This window comes from Melopsittacus undulatus, unplaced genomic scaffold, assembly GCF_012275295.1.
Source record: "Melopsittacus undulatus isolate bMelUnd1 unplaced genomic scaffold, bMelUnd1.mat.Z mat_scaffold_108_arrow_ctg1, whole genome shotgun sequence".
Classification (NCBI taxonomy): Eukaryota; Metazoa; Chordata; class Aves; order Psittaciformes; family Psittaculidae; genus Melopsittacus; species Melopsittacus undulatus.
This window is the reverse complement of record NW_022994014.1, coordinates 21445-30866: the sequence shown is the minus strand read 5'-3', so window position 1 is coordinate 30866 and position 9422 is coordinate 21445. Positions and strand designations below refer to the sequence as shown.

General features: G+C 54.7%; 1 long non-coding RNA gene across 3 annotated transcripts; it reads left to right on the top strand.

The window, feature by feature from the left end:
* The first annotated feature begins 3270 nt into the window (after positions 1-3270).
* On the top strand, positions 3271-8293 carry LOC117438322 (uncharacterized). Of its 3 annotated transcripts, none has more exons than XR_004550704.1 (5): positions 3271-3389; positions 4088-4184; positions 4559-4683; positions 4903-5022; positions 7798-8293. It is a non-coding gene; the product is annotated as an uncharacterized lncRNA (long non-coding RNA). The 3 variants fall into 3 exon arrangements; XR_004550705.1 differs by lacking the exon at positions 3271-3389 and adding an exon at positions 3465-3945; XR_004550703.1 differs by lacking the exon at positions 3271-3389 and having other exon boundaries at positions 3972-4184.
* Positions 8294-9422: the final 1129 nt, after the last annotated feature.

Here is a 9422-nt window from a genome sequence, read left to right as displayed (position 1 = left end):
CACGTGACCCGCTCCTAGCCACGCCCCTCTACGGCTCCGCCCCCCCTCTCCTCTGATTGGCTGATGAGTACGTCACCCGCTCGTAGCCACGCCCCTCGCCGGCTCCGCCCCCTCACTCTTCTGATTGGCTGAAGAGCACGTCACCCGCTCCTAGCCACGCCCCTCTCCGACACCGCCCCCCCACTCCTCTGATTGGCTGAGGCGAAGCCGAACCCTCCCGAAGCGGCGGAACCGGCCGAAGAGAACCGAGCGGAGCCGAAGCCGCCTGAAGGGGACGGAGCCGCCCGAAGGGAGCCGAGCGCAGCCGAAGCCGCCTGAGGGGGACGGAGCCGCCCGAAGGAAACCGAGCGCAGCCGAAGCCGCCTGAGGGGGACGGAGCCGCCCGAAGGGAACCGAGCGCAGCCGAAGCCGCCTGAGGGGGACGGAGCCGCCCGAAGGGAACCGAGCGCAGCCGAAGCCGCCTGAGGGGGACGGAGCCGCCCGGAGGGACCGGAGTGGCTTCCACGGGGTCCCAGGGGAGCCGACAGCTGCCATTGTCCCCCCCGTTTGCCTCCGCCGAGTCCCGTTACCCCCATGATTCGCCTCGGCTCGGTACGGTACGGTCCGGGCCCGGTTCGGCGGCACAAGCCGCACCCCGACTGGCTGAGACGCCTGTCAGTCACTCTTACTCCCGCCCCGCTTCCGTTCGGCTTCTACACTGGCCCCCCCACTCCTCTGATTGGCTGCGGCGCTTGTCAGTCACGCCTAGTCCCGCCCGGCTCCGGCGGCGCCGGATCACTGCTCTGATTGGCTGCGGCGGTTGTCAATCACGCTTAGTCCCGCCCGGCGCCGACGGCGCCCCCCCACTCCTCTGATTGGCTGCGGCGGTTGTCAATCACGCTTAGTCCCGCCCGGCGCCGGCGGCGCCCCCCCACTCCTCTGATTGGCTGTGGCGGTTGTCAATCACGCTTAGTCCCGCCCGGCGCCGGCGGCGACCCCCACGCCTCTGATTGGCTGCGGCGGTTGTCAATCACGCTTAGTCCCGCCCGGCGCCGACGGCGCCCCCCCACGCCTCTGATTGGCTGCGGCGGTTGTCAATCACGCTTACTCCCGCCCGGCGCCGGCTCCGCCCCCCCGCTCTTCTGATTGGCTGCGGCACACGTGACCCGCTCCTAGCCACGCCCCTCTCCGGCTCCGCCCCCCCTCTCCTCTGATTGGCTGATGAGTACGTCACCCGCTCGTAGCCACTCCCCTCGCCGGCTCCGCCCCCCCACTCTTCTGATTGGCTGATGAGCACGTCACCCGCTCCTAGCCACGCCCCTCTCCGACACCGCCCCCCCACTCCTCTGATTGGCTGAGGCGAAGCCGAACCCTCCCGAAGCGGCGGAACCGGCCGAAGAGAACCGAGCGGAGCCGAAGCCGCCTGAGGGGGACGGAGCCGCCCGAAGGGAACCGAGCGGAGCCGAAGCCGCCTGAGGGGGACGGAGCCGCCCGGAGGGACCGGAGTGGCTTCCATGGGGTCCCAGGGGAGCCGACAGCTGCCATTGCCCCCCCCGTTTGCCTCCGCCGAGTCCCGTTACCCCCATGATTCGCCTCGGTTCGGTACGGTACGGTCCGGGCCCGGTTCGGCGGCACAACCCGCACCCCGACTGGCTGAGACGCCTGTCAGTCACTCTTACTCCCGCCCCGCTTCCGTTCGGCTTCTACACTGGCCCCCCCACGCCTCTGATTGGCTGCGGCGCTTGTCAGTCACGCCTAGTCCCGCCCGGCTCCGGCGGCGCCGGATCACTGCTCTGATTGGCTGCGTCGGTTGTCAATCACGCTTAGTCCCGCCCGGCGCCGACGGCGCCCCCCCACTCCTCTGATTGGCTGCGGCGGTTGTCAATCACGCTTAGTCCCGCCCGGCGCCGACGGCGCCCCCCCACGCCTCTGATTGGCTGCGGCGGTTGTCAATCACGCTTAGTCCCGCCCGGCGCCGGCTCCGCCCCCCACTCCTCTGATTGGCTGATGCGCACGTGACCCGCTCCTAGCCACGCCCCTCTCCGGCTCCGCCCCCCTCTCCTCTGATTGGCTGATGCGCACGTGACCCGCTCCTAGCCACGCCCCTCTCCGGCTCCGCCCCCCCTCTCCTCTGATTGGCTGATGAGTACGTCACCCGCTCGTAGCCACGCCCCTCGCCGGCTGCGCCCCCTCACTCTTCTGATTGGCTGATGAGCACGTCACCCGCTCCTAGCCACGCCCCTCTCCGACACCGCCCCCCCACTCCTCTGATTGGCTGAGGCGAAGCCGAACCCTCCCGAAGCGGCGGAACCGGCCGAAGAGAACCGAGCGGAGCCGAAGCCGCCTGAGGGAGACGGAGCCGCCCGAAGGGAACCGAGCGGAGCCGAAGCCGCCTGAGGGGGACGGAGCCGCCCGGAGGGACCGGAGTGGCTTCCATGGGGTCCCAGGGGAGCCGACAGCTGCCATTGCCCCCCCCGTTTGCCTCCGCCGAGTCCCGTTACCCCCATGATTCGCCTCGGTTCGGTACGGTACGGTCCGGGCCCGGTTCGGCGGCACAACCCGCACCCCGACTGGCTGAGACGCCTGTCAGTCACTCTTACTCCCGCCCCGCTTCCGTTCGGCTTCTACACTGGCCCCCCCACTCCTCTGATTGGCTGCGGCGCTTGTCAGTCACGCCTAGTCCCGCCCGGCTCCGGCGGCGCCGGATCACTGCTCTGATTGGCTGCGGCGGTTGTCAATCACGCTTAGTCCCGCCCGGCGCCGACGGCGCCCCCCCACGCCTCTGATTGGCTGCAGCGGTTGTCAATCACGCTTAGTCCCGCCCGGCGCCCACGGCGCCCCCCCACTCCTCTGATTGGCTGTGGCGGTTGTCAATCACGCTTAGTCCCGCCCGGCGCCGACGGCGCCCCCCCCACGCCTCTGATTGGCTGCGGCGGTTGTCAATCACGCTTAGCCCCCCCCCTCTCCGGCTCCGCCCCCCACTCCTCTGATTGGCTGAGGCGCACGTGACCCGCTCCTGGTCACGCCCCTCTCCGGCTCCGCCCCCCACTCCTCTGATTGGCTGATGCGCACGTGACCCGCTCCTAGCCACGCCCCTCTCCGGCGGCGCCCCCCCTCTCCTCTGATTGGCTGCTGCGCACGTGACCCGTTCGTAGCCACGCCCCTCTCCGGCTTCGCCCCCCCTCCTCTGATTGGCTGATGCGCACGTCACCCGCTCGTAGTCACGCCCCTTTCGGTCATCGCCCCCCCCACTCCTCTGATTGGCTGAGGCTCCACCCGCGCAGCCGCTTTTCTTCACCGTGTGCAGTACCGAACTTTGGCCACATGATGGCAGCACCAGTCGTCTCTCGGCGCTGCACCTCCGCTTTCCCGACCCGGTTTGCCGCTGATTGCCGCCCGAAGGACACACGGTAGTACCGGACAGCGGCCCCCAGCCGCTTTCTCCCCCGTCTCCCCCCATTTCAATGCTGAATTTTCGACAGAGCGGCCCCCCCCTCCCGTCTTCACCGACACATGACGGCAGCAGCGAGCGGCTTCCGGAGCCGCTCCGCCCCCCCCACCTCCACCACCTGCAGTACCGCCGTTCGGACGCACGGTGGCAGCACACGCTCCCTTTTTCGGTGCCGCAGGGGAAACGGGCTCCGGAGCTGCTGCTCCGCGCCCGGCTTCAGTCCTCCGTGGAATGCTCCTCGGAGCGGTGCTTTTGGTTTTGCAAACGCCGCAGGCATCACCTGCACACACAGAGCTCCTGCCCTCGCTTGGCCACCTGAAATTCAGAGGGAGCTCTGCACACGGCCTCTCCGGTGCCCGATCTCTGGATCTCTCTCTAAGAGATGGGGCTGTTCTCTGGATAAAGCACGCCGGGGTTTGCTCTGTTGAAGAGCCCTTTTCTCCCTGGATCTCCTCCTGGGCTGCAGCCATCAGCCAAAACGGAAAGCACTGCTCATCCTACCTCTTTTACCCCAGGTGCTGCTTTGCCCCCAGATCATTGAGGGAGGAGTTGTGGCTGCTGCCTGGGGTATAAAGGCGCAGTGTTGCCGGGAGAGGCTCATTCAGCTCTCGGGCTTCAGCGGGTTGAGTTCTCTGTGCTGTGCTTTGTGTTTTGTAGCTTTGGAGTCTTGCGGCGTTTTGTGCTGTTGTGCTGGGATGTTTGCCGTAATGGAATCAGCTGAGTGCGGAGCATCAGGACCTCTCAAGGCTTCCCAGTGAGTGCATTAACAAGTGTCTCTGTACGGCTTTCTTTTCAGGGCTGTTATATTTATATTGTTATAATTTTATTATACTTGTCAGTCACAGCACACGGAGCGCGAGCGTCCAGCCCGGCTCCCACAGTTGGGGAGCCGCTACCGAAAGCTGGTGCTGGGCATCCCCTACACACGGAGGCACCCGGAGCGGTGCCACCAGTATGCCGAGCAAGCCTGGGTAGGGGATGGCCAGCGACAGCTTTTCCGGACAGATTTCAGCCGTCCATGCCTCAGTTTTCCTATCTATAAGCCAGGAACAACAGCAATTCTCCCCTGCTTCCCTGCGCTTCCCAGTTTGCCGGTTTTATTTATTCTCTTCTCTGTTCCTTTGAAAGGCAGCTCCCACCCGTAAGCACCAAAGAGTCCTCCTCAGCCTCGGGTCTGAGTCAGCTCCCCGGGCATGGGGCATTCTGTGCTGCAGGGAACAGAGCGTGCGGGCGACACGGGTCCTGCATGGACAGTAAGTAAAGGGCTCAAAGGAAAAGAGGGGGAAACAGAAAAGTCTAAAGCCATTTTTCAGGGTTCCAGCCCCTTCCCCAAATTGGTTGCTTCTTTTTGGCACTTCCCGCTGTTTCGAAGAGCTTTGATGATGCTGGGTTGTATGAGCCGATAGGCTCAGAGCCCCGCAGTCATGCTTTTGCTGGGCTGATGTTGTCAATTCTCCTTTGTTTTCCCTCAGCCTCGTTGCTGCTCTCGTCTGCGTGCGATCATCCAGGGTGAGACCAGGGGACATACTAGGAAGACTGCTTGGGATGCCTTCCGTCTTCTCCCTGCGTACCAGGAACTCTGTCATCTGACGGTGAGTAATACCAGTGTGCTTTTGTACACGGTATGCAGCCTGCCAAAGTGTTTTGCTTCCAAGTTACCATTGTGTATTACCCAAAAGCAACTGAGACATTTGGGGTTAGCTTTGTATATAGATACAGATGAGGCATCTGAAGCGTGTCTGTCTGTAAAAAATACCTACATTTAGATCAGACTCAAATCTCTCTGGAGAAGATGTTGTTCCTTATGGTCCTGCTGAAGTCTGTTTGGAAGAGATACCAAGCAATAGTGGCTCTGTCTAAATAACAAGTATTATTAGTTTGGGCCTGTTTTATTGGCTGGAAAGGCTTCTGAAGAAGCACACCAGCGTACTGGGAATATAATGGGAGGTGTAAAGGGCTTTGTTAACCTTTACTGGGACTTGAATGCTTGTGGTGGAAGGAAAATTTGGCAGGCATAGGTGTTAGTTTGTATAAGGGAAGCCTTAGGTTGGGTGGTGTCAGTGTCGGTTTGGGTCTTACAGGGGTCAGGTTGGATACTGCTGGTGGCCCTTTGGGAGCCATTGGTGTTAGGATGGATAGTACAGAGTGGGTGAGGTTGGAAGGGATTTCCTGCTGTTTACTCCAAGCCCTTGCTCAGCCTCTGGTGCCTTGTCCTCTCTGAACATCTCCAAGATCTCTACAAGTTCTTTGGGCAACGTGTTCTGGTGATTGGTTTGTTTGAGAGTAAACCTTTTCTCTTAATGTTTAAATGAACTTTCCTGCCCTGTGTTTCGTTTCCTGCCCATTGCCTCTGTCTGTGGTTTTGGTTGTGTTGTGACACGGGGAACAGCTCCATGGGGTGCTACAAAATGTCATCAGACAGCCTGGGTGACCTTTGAAGGTACCACCTTTTCCATTGGCAGTGAGATAAGAACCTGGTTTGGGTTTTTGCCTTCCCTACATGTGTTTGCCTTCCCCCTGATGTGTTTGGAAAATAAAGCTAGGACTGCTGGCTTTTGTGTTGCAAGGAGGGGAACAGGTAGGCAGAGGTATTTGTAGAATATAATGCATCCCATTTTTATTTTATGTAGATGAGGTGCCAACCAGCAATTAATAATGTGGGAAGTTAACCAGATTTGAAGAAACATGAAAGAGGGTTTATGAGTGAATCAGAACTGAGCAGATGACCTGCTTTGATTGAGCTCTATGCACTTGCTGGAATGTTTTTCTTTTTTTGGGGTTTTTTTTTTGGTCAGTTGAGGGAGTCAGTGCTGACATGCTGTAGAGAAGTAAATTGGTGAATCTGGGTGAAACTGGCTCAGTTTAATTTGTATACACAGCCCCACAAACATAGGAATTTGTAATCCCTGTGATGGATTTGAAATGAAAATCTACTGCTGTGACATGTGAGGGTGAGCGGACATTGCAATTGCCAGACAGAACACCAGACTTTAACAGTAAAATTCGCTCATCTCATGCAGAAGTGGAGCAGCAGACTGGGTATTATGGTGCAGTTCAGGGCTCAAACTCAGAGAAGCTGTGCTTCAGCTCCTGTTTTCCTAGCATTTAACCATACGAAGAACCTATGGAGAAGCTTGGTTGCAACTTGTGGTCTGCTAGGGTAGTGAAGGAAGTAGGCTGTGAGGGAGATCAGGTCTTTTAAGTTTTAGGTTGCTACTTCTTTGGGCACTTGGAGGACTAGTTTCAGTCTGTTACTGTTCTCTGCTGGTAACAAGGAGTAGCTGATGACTAAGACAGTCAAGGTAACCAGATGGTCCATTGGGCCGTTCCACCTTTCACTTGTACGTGACAGGACTGAGTGGCACAAGCAAGCAACCTATCCTGTCCTGTAAACTCCATTACTATTTATTCCCTTTTTTTCTCAACTTAAACCACATAAAAGCAGCTACTTTTCTTTCCGGGCATAGAAACAATGTTCTCCCTGTAATGAGCTGCTCCATGGTGTGTTCCTACCCATGGATATCATTAAAATAATAAACTCCAGATCATTAATTTGCTGCACACTGCTTGCTGTGTTAATGGCTGCTGCCTTTCCTTCCCGTCATCCTTGATGATACTGAGGGCAGGTGGCTGTTTCTGGGAGGAGCAGTCTGGTTTCCCATGGAGAAGCTGAATTGTTTCATCTCACTCTCCATCACTGGCAATGGCAAACAAGGCTCTTAGATAAATGCATATTGGTGCTTTTTTTCCTTCCTGTTGGAAAAGGTGGTACAGGCTATGTTTGTGTGTGTGTGTTCCAGTATCCAGGGGCTGGTTCATAGCCTGTTGAGCTGTGCTAGATAGTAAAATATGTTACCTCTTCTGAGAACTGATAAATATGCTTAAAAGTCTTCTGTGGAGGTATATGGATAAACTTGAAGTATCTCAGATATATGGTGCTAGATATGTTTGCTAAGGGTTTATATACACTTTGAATTGAGATATGAGTAGTGATCATCAGGGAAGAAATCTTTTCATTAACTTGATTAGGCCACAGATCCTTATACCCTGTCTTGACAGTTCTTGGACAACAACAGTCTTGCCTTAAATGGCATAGATCAAGGTCAGTCAGTAGAATATGAGATGTCTTATAAGTATCCTTACTCTATCCCCCAGTATCATGAATATTTAAAGAACTAATAACTATTTTCAGTGTATACGCAGGTAAGCTTTATCCAAGTAGACAGGTGCTCATTGTGAAGTACAGTTTTAGTCCCTTCTTTGTAATTCTTCTGTATATAGGTTGTGGTAATGGAGAGACAGAAGTGTTTGGCACTGCTGCCAGATTGTAACCAGACCTTACCTCTGCCTTTTTCTTCTCCTTGTAGCTCCTCCAGATGGACCTCCTTTCCAGCTGAACTCAATCACCACTGCACTGATTTCAGGCCTTGTCCACCTAGGAGTCACAAATGTTTTCTTTTTCGTATGTTCCTTAACTCTTCTGTGCAGAAAGTGGCATGACAGTTCAGTCTTGAGTGGCATCTGAAATGCAGGTTTCAGCTGAAACCGGTGATTTACTTGCACTTTTTCTGTGGGGCTGTCTTTCTTGTCCATGAAATATGATTCCATTAAAAAATGTTGACACAATGTTCCAGCTGTATCCAGCTTCTATACCAGCTGTTCTGTATTTTTATTTTGCTAGATTATGTTGTGTAGGTAAAGCAGCAGTGGTATTGGTAACATTCAGAAATGCTCATAAGTTCATACACACGTAGTAAGATAAGGATCTCGTCTATTTTGTCATGGCATTTTTCACATGTTTGCTTCTCAGAAGGACTTTGTTTTATTCTATCTTGGTTAAAAATAAAAACAAACCAAAACTTGCGACACGCTTAGAATAAGTGATTTTGTGTATTGTTCATTTGGAAGTGTTTTTAGATGTATCTTCCATTGGATTGTGATGATAACATGTGAAGGACATAATTTGGTTGCATGTCTTTAAGTCATATAGTTTAAGGCAAACTGCACTTGGTCCCAGGGAATGATGCTGCAGTTCTTGAGGTGGAAAAATCTTTTTCCAGCAAAATCGTTGTGTAAGAAGCAGTGAAAACTTTAACTAATGTTTACCATCAAGTTAATTATGCACAGATGCACAAGTGTCCCAGGCCAAGTGGAATTCTGACCTTTGGCCATCAGAATTGATGAATGGCTTTTGTGGCAAATGAGGAGTGCCAGCAGAAGGGATTCAGGGCCTTGTGTGACTCCTTGGGAGAAGGCTTGGTTTGGAAAAGAGGTCAGATGTGGACTTTGGGTTTCGTTTACCCACATCTATAATGGGGTCAAGAGTAGTTCCACATAGTTCAGTGTGTGGTTCATACTCTGTCCCATGAGGTGGGTCTTCTGTGGCCTAAGTCCAGTTTATTTAAGAACGTTTCATGTGCAGAGCAGTTCACAGCCTGAATTGGTTTAATCTGCAACATCTGGAAATAACTTTACCGAAGTCCCCTGACAGTGAAGACTAAGCCATTACAGAAGGTAAGTCCTTGTAGCCACTGAGAGCTGGCTAAACTTGCCCCTTGAGGTGGTAGAAAAACTGACAGTCCAGAAGGCATTTAGGCACAGGGGTAGAACAAATAAATTCTGTTTAAGGGCCTCTCACTCGGGCACAATCATATGATAAACCATTTAAACAGTTTCCAGTGTATGGTGCTGCGTGGCAGCCTTGGAGCCCAGACAAAGCCACCCTGAGCGCTCTGCAGTTGCTGAAGTAGGTGTGCTCTCCAGCTTCTTTGGAATTCCTGCTTCGGCTTTATAAATCCCTTGGTGATCCTTCTGAGAAAATGCCAGTGTCAGAGCAAATTATTATTACTACTGACATGATAATAAAAGGTGAAATCAGATGTTGCTTGGAAAATTGAATTCCTGCTATAAAATGATGCTGTCAGGGCTGTGCATTGCACAGTACCTGCATTTGCTCATTTAAAGTAGTATGTCATCTACTCTACAGCTGCTT